This window comes from Carassius carassius, chromosome 1 (genome assembly GCF_963082965.1).
Source record: "Carassius carassius chromosome 1, fCarCar2.1, whole genome shotgun sequence".
NCBI lineage: Eukaryota > Metazoa > Chordata > Actinopteri > Cypriniformes > Cyprinidae > Carassius > Carassius carassius.
Genome location: NC_081755.1, coordinates 42,217,089 through 42,224,630, shown reverse-complemented (window position 1 = coordinate 42,224,630; position 7,542 = coordinate 42,217,089). Strand labels below are relative to the sequence as shown.

Here is a 7,542-nt window from a genome sequence, read left to right as displayed (position 1 = left end):
AAGTTCTGGTAATACAAGGTAACTACATGGGTTAGGGTTAGGTTTAGGGGTAGGTTCAGGGTTAGTACCTAGTTATTACATAGTTATTGTAATTACTAGAATAAGTACATAGTATGTACATGAGGAACAGGACTGTAAAATAAAGTGCTACCATTACATTTGAAGTATATGTACAGTATATGTACAGTACTAAACTGAAACTTCATTATTACAAATGTGTAATTACACATATTCATGGCATACGTTTGAATAGAAATGATCATAAATTCATTCAGCAGTTCACATTAATCATATTTCAAAAACTGTAAAATAATTTTTGAAAGACTCAGTTAAGTAGGTCAAAAATAAACTCTTTTTATTTAATACCGATTTAAACTATAATACATTTTCATTTAATTAAGTGTGTGCCTGAAAACATGACATTCAGTTCACATTTTTTAAAATTATTTCCATAATAAATACAGTTTTTAAAAAGGTATGCTAAAAGTGTAGTTCTTTCTCAAGAGGCTATAGTTCTGATCTTGATGTTTCACAGTTATTATATTGTGTCAAAATACATTTATGTCTTTGATTTTATAGAACCAGAATCTACTGATGTGGGGCTGACGTGAGAATAACTGACTATATATATTCTAGCAAAGTCAACATCAAGGCATTGATTCTCAGTGGAAAGCATGAACTGACAAACATATATAAATTGAATGCAACGTAAAGCATCCTTCATCCTTTAATTAATTATTTGTTTATCATCTTTTACGAGTAGTAGATACTTGATTTTCAGTGTAAAATATTCTCCATATTTCTGTTCTAAATGTGCCAGCTGAATTTTTTATATGATAATTAAAAAAAAGTCAGACCTTCAGTCTGTAAGGAATGTGAATTAATTTAATAATTTAGAACCCGAATGAATGTATTTAGAAAGCTGGTCATTCAAAACCTTGGCAGACACAGAAAATTGTAGTACTTGAGGTTTTATTGTTATTTCAAAACAATGATTAACCCCAACCTAAAATGTATAAATGTGCAGTCAGGACTAGAAAATGTGTCCCGTTTGTTCTGTGCTTAAGGTGAATAAACGTCCCACAAGTTGTCATTGTCTCGGGCTTGCTTGTGATAAGATAAAGCGGCCCGTATTGACTGGTTCAAATGTGACGTCTCTTGTGGGTTATTATGCAAAATTTGCTAAAAGTTGGACATTTAGCGAAAGTATTTATGCGAGCACACATAACAGTTCCCAAGTGACTGTTTTGCAAGCCAATCCACAGTGGTCCTGAGGGGAAACAGACTCAACACTGTTCTCTGTTGAGCTGCTAATCATGGGACACTGTCTAATAATTGACTCAGCACAGAAGGAGGGGTGGCCCGGGCCACCCTGAGGCTTATAAGCTCACTGCTAACAAACACAGCCTGTCATCTCTTTCTTCAACGCATGTACAGTTAAAATGAGCAGAAAAATTGGCGTTTTCACGCAGTCCCTTAATGACGCACTCATGAACGCACTTATTATGTCACATTTGGGATTCTCTTTGGTCGGAGGGCTGCTGTGATCAGCAGAGACAGTTTAACTCAAGCAGATATGGGACAGAGCTGCAATGGAATGTCTGGCCCTCATCCTGAATGCAAGGAAAGCTGTGGGGACAACTGTCACCGGGACGAGCCCTGTGTGGACCGCTGCTGTAACCTGTGCTGTCAGTTCTGTCTGGACGGCTGCTGTCTCATCTGCCCAGATGACTGCAGCTACACACTGTGTTTCACATGCACCACGATTGCTGACTCCTGCGCTGCCATCCTGACCACTGAGCAGCCCAGATCTACACAGAAACCAAGAGAAGGTAGGTGGAGTATTAAATGAGTAGTGCACACGTGTTAGGTCCACCGTGAGTATATTAACTAGTACATTGCTGTGGCTCCAATGTTAGGCCTATTCCAGGCTATTAGTAAAACTTTACATTATTTGTATTTACGTTATTTATTTACATTATCACCTGTGTGTGAAGAAAAAATGCACTTTATTGTATTGAATGTGTACTTGAGCAAAAGTGACAGTAAACTTTTGTGTTACCAAAAGAGAGTGAGAGAGAGATGCCAAATAAATGTAGATCTCCACCAAAGAGTTGATTTTAAAAAAGCACAATGAGTAACTATATATAAGACTTATTCCGATTTTTTCTTTCTTCTATTTCTTTGCCTATAGGGTCTCATTTGGAAGAAGGGCAGGTGATTTAGATCATCTGATCAATGAAATGTTAACTAATGGACTGGATGAAGACCTGATTCCTACTTCATGATGCCATTCTCTGAATTGCAAGAGACTGAAAAACATGGAGGAAGTTCAATGAACGTGCATTTGTAGATCATTTGCAACCTCTGTAATGGAGCACATGCTATATTGTGTATACACTGTATTGTACACTACTGTATATATTTAAGTTCTAAATACAACTGATTCTGTGAACTACACAAGTGTCATCTGTGAAATGTATCTAGAGGATCTATTTAAAAGTAAAACCCCTTGTGCAATCATGCAAAATAACAAAAGCTTTGCTTGACGTGGTATGTGCCAGAATGACTGACTCTCAGAGGATTAGCAGGAAAAACTTGATTTGCACACCCTGTGGAACGTGCCGTCACAGAGGCACAGTATTTATATTTAGGAGTCCACCCAGGCGTGCGTCAGATCAGCCCTGTCAACATCACGAGAAAGACAACTTGGACACATTTGAAAGAACTTACAGAAATTGACTTTTTATGGTGACTTTTAAAAGGTGAAAAGAGGACAGGAGATACAAAAGAGGTAAACAAGATCATCTGAGAAGCAGAGAATGTCGTTTCTATGCTCTTTTCTCCTTTTGTGGCAGTGTAGTGATTGAGGATTTTAATTTCTTCTCAATTTCAAGAAAAAAAAACAGAAGTGGGACTGAAGAAGAGAGGAATATTAAAGAAAAAAAGAAGACTCGAAACGTCTGAAGGCACTTGACAAAGGTACATTGAATTGGAATGGAAGTTATCTGGTAATTTGAGTAATCTGAGACATATCCATTGCCTGCAGCCTTGTCATTGGGTAAATTATTTGATTGGAACTGATTTTTTGGTGTGAAAAGTTTAGTTCAGTAAAAGCGTCCTCTGTTCTACTTCTTTAGGAGCTTTAAGCTGTGAGTCTGTTAGAGAGGAAGAGATGACTATGAAGAACTCATTGTTTGTTTTGAATGGTTTTGCATTTCGCCCTTGAGCTCTACTAAAAAAGGGTTGAGCCTTATACCAACACATTCATTTCACAACTATGTTACTTGTTGCACCCATTTAAGTCATCATCATGCTAAAAACAATCGAGCACCATCATATTTTTAGCTAATTGTTCAGAACAACATTCTGGCTTTTGCATTCTCCATGTCAACAGAATTCAGATAAAGCTTATGCGATCCATCAGTTAATGACAATGAAAGGCTGTTCTCAGTTACTGGAGCATAATTACAATCGATTGATTCTCCGCAGTCGTGATTGACGGCATGGCTGTCTTGTCCTCCCTCAGGCCTGCAGAAGACCAGCCATGGAGGAAGATTTCAAGAGACCACCGCCATCCTATGACGACGTTATTACCGAGCAGCACACGAGCAACACTAGTCAGAGCCGCTCCGCAGATAACAAGCAGGGCTGCTGCTGCAGATGCTGCATTAGCACCAAGAACTGTCTGATGAGTCCGGAGTGTGGTCGAGCTCTTAACATCGCCAGCGTGGTTGCCATGTGTGGCATGTGTATTCGGATGTTTGTCTGTAAGTACTCAGAATGACTCATTTATATGTCTTTGCACTACCATTTAAAAGTTTGGGATTTTTGGGGGGGGCAATTATTCAGCAAGGGGCACATTAAAATGATTAAAAGTGACAGCAATGACATTTCCAAATTATCTGGATAACATCATTATTTTAAGGCATCCTTGTTACATATGTACTTACTATTATAATAATAAATTATGCATAATTACTTGCAACCATAAGCAAAACCATAATCCTAACACTAACCATACAGTAAGTACATGTAGTTAATCAATATTACTCATTTCTTAAATGTAGAATTAAACAAGGACACCTTAAAATAAAGCGTAACCCAGATTTTTTTGAATTCATTAAATAATCTTGTATAACATAATACAAATAATCTTGCATATTAATAAAAAGAAAGGTTTCTTGAGCAGCAAATGAGCATTTTAGAATGATTTCTGAAAGATCATGTGATGAGTAATGATGCTGAGAATATTACAGCATATTTTTGCTGTAATTTTGATCAAACAAATGTCTCAGTCAACAGAAAATACTTTTTTATTTCAAATAATTAAATAAATACAACCCCCTTTTGCATGATAAAGGCATTTGGCTGAAAAGACAAGACAGACAGTGGGTCCTCAAAATTAATCAAATAATAATAATTGAGTAAAAAAGTAAGTAAAAAGAAATGTTAGATGAGTCAAATCGGTACAAATTCTAATTACAAGGTTAAAAAAACTTTACTTTGGTGCTATCCTAATTAAAGTGAACTTCAAATGAATGTTTATCTTTATACTAAAAAATAAATGTGAGTTAGTGAGCCATCTGTCTGAATATATGGTAAACTATTATACAGATAATAACAGGAGAACTTAGACTTTGAATAAATAGTATCATTAAATAGTATGTTTATGTCTCAAGTGTAAGCTTGTGTGTGTGTGTGTGTGTGTGTGTGTGTGTGTGTGTGTGTGTGTGTGTGTGTGTGTGTGTGTGTGTGTGTGTGTACATAATTAACATAATTAAAGACAGAAGTGCAACAGGAATTTTTATTAGACTAAAAGTCTATTTCAAAAGCCCACCACGTATATCTTGTTAACATAGCAAACAGAGCACTTCTGTGCTCTGCTGTATTATTATTATTATACAGCTTCACTGTTATTTGAGATTACGTGAAGGTGACTTGCTGGAATTTGTCATCCACTTACTGTTTTTCTTTCTTTTTCAGAACGCAGTCTCCTCGTGGACCATCTATTCCAGATCTCTCATCCAGTGGTGGCCTTCTCACATTAAAAAGGAAACAAAGACACTTGCTCTGTTCCAAAACCTAGTGATCTGCAACATTTATAAGCTTTCCCCCAATACGAATCCCAAAGCTGTTCCAAATAGGATGCAGCACTGCATTTATCATTCACAGATAAGGTAATCCCAGAACAAACTGACTAAAATTTCCATTTCAAAAAGGAAACGTCATTTGCAAAGTATAACTTATAAACACAAAGTATATTTAATTCAGTACTGACAAATATCATTGAAAAACACTGCCATGTCATACAATCTAGTCTCTTATGTGATTTATGGGCCTCATTCATGAAAAAAGTAGCACAATAAATTCATAAATCTTTTGTAAAATCATTAAGTGTGGCATTTAATTAAATTGGCATGAGTGACCACTTAAGGTGCGGTCACATTTATCATTGTTATATGAACTAGACAAGTCATTTCAATAGGGATCCAAGTTGTAAGGAATTGTCTTGAGAGCAGATTTCCCCAGGCAGATTTCAGTTAAAGTTGGTAACGCAAATTCATCATGTTGACCAACAGAAAGCTGTTTGGTTTGAAAATTAATTCTGCATGAGCTGACAACAGGCAATGACAATTTTGTCTGCAAAATGTTGCTAATGTGACTGTACCTTCCCAGTATCTAATTCCATTTTGAAAGACAATAGTGTTAATATATTTGTACTAATATGTTCTCTACAATCCAAGACACCTTTGTTTATGTAGATCTTTAATACTAAACAGAAAAAAAAACAGAATCAGTGATGCAAACTTCAAAAAACATGAGGCAATCCAAATTTTGCTGTAAAGCATCTCTAACAAGACACTCCAGAACCTAAAATAGTTGCAGTCATTTGGAAATGTTAATTAAGCTCATCATTTTTTTTTTCTTTCATAAATTGGTGCCAGTCATGTAATTGGATGTGGCATCCACCTTAATTATTCATCAGGCTATCAAAACTTTGCATTTATCATTAACATTTCTGCTAAGACTTCTTGTGTGAAAATCTAATTTATAATACTTTATAATGTTTTAAATGATGTGCACTAGACAGACAAGCTAATAAATCACAATGCTTGATTATTTTCAGAATTGTGGTGAATTGTTTTGCTTTAAGACTATAAAATATTAAACCTGTTGACTGCTAATGTGTAAATAAGGATCTTCTGTGGATATAAAGCCATCTGTCTTATTGCGGTACATAAACAAAACCCCTTACAGCTGGAGCATTTTACCCTTAGGAGTAAATATTCATCCAGCTAACTCTGCACTCAAACATGTAAAATAATAAAGATATCTGACATTAGCAAATAATGATGAATAGGGAGTCTTAATTTTTTTTAATAGCATTTCCAGCATAATCAGATGATAATTGTCTCAGAGAGAGAAAAAGGTGTTTTTAATATTTTTTAATAATTGAGAGAGAATAATTTATGACGGCCATTTGGGATTAAGATGACATGCTTGCTGCACTGAAAATGTTTTATCGCCTAATTATACCCTGAATATTTGGTGTCTCAAGAATCAAAGGTCAAGCATTTCTCTGGGGCTTATAATTGTTTCGGTTTTCTCTGACTGCTCTCGCTCACTGTCCCATTTTTCAACGTTTGGGCAACAACACAAGATGTAATCAGTCTGAAGGATCCAAGTACAGTGTTTTAGTCCATGTTCCAAATCACAAACATAATACTGGAATCAGAATCCATCAGAGTAATGAAGGTAATCCAATACCATAATCAAAACACACAGGGAGATATTCAGTGAACAACGGAACAAATCACAGATACAAACCACTCCGAATGAAATACACATGAGTGCCTTGAACAAAAAGAGCAAGAACAAAACGAACAGATGGTTTTCTATATGCTGAACAAAGCAAGGCACATCTGTAGCAACACAATGGAGTGAAACACTAGCTTTTGCAGTGCTACTGACTGTAATATTTATAGGATCAGAAACATTTTAAACACTCATTACATGGCATGTTATGATAACAGCCAACAATGAAGCAGAGCAACATGTGTGAAACACCAATCTTTAAACACAAAGATTACAGTTTCTTAGCTTTATACGCTTATAAGAGAAGCAATGTTGGTAAATACATTTTATATTGTTTTGGATTTGTTATTTTCCAAGTCAGATATTGTCTAAGTTCTTTAAGGAATTCTTTAAATTCCCTCTCGGTGTGTGATTTTTGATTTTCTCTGTCCGGCAGAGGTGAGCGGAAGGTGATTCTTCTGCTGTTCAACACATTGTCATGAGCTGTCAATCACTGCATCTATTCACTATCAGGCAGCATTGGGCAACACTCTTGAGCTCTTTGGAAAGTGGAAGAAGTGCACACACAAGATTATTTTCTAAAAGTTGCTAATATATTATTACTCAGTTCCACAGCCGGTGGTGGGTATTGATTTCAAGATTGTGTCTCGGCAGATCAGTGCATATGAATGAAGTGTGACTACTGCTGAAGGTTGGATTGATAGTCTTCTATAAGCAGGGTCA

General features: G+C 35.9%; 1 long non-coding RNA gene across 2 annotated transcripts; it reads left to right on the top strand.

The window, feature by feature from the left end:
* Positions 1–1,422: 1,422 nt before the first annotated feature.
* LOC132151543 (uncharacterized) lies at positions 1,423–6,354 on the top strand. 2 transcript variants are annotated; one of them, XR_009436423.1, is made up of 5 exons: positions 1,423–1,832; positions 2,195–2,794; positions 2,898–2,982; positions 3,530–3,770; positions 4,987–6,354. It is a non-coding gene; the product is annotated as an uncharacterized LOC132151543 (long non-coding RNA). The 2 variants fall into 2 exon arrangements; XR_009436420.1 differs by having other exon boundaries at positions 2,195–2,982.
* Positions 6,355–7,542: the final 1,188 nt, after the last annotated feature.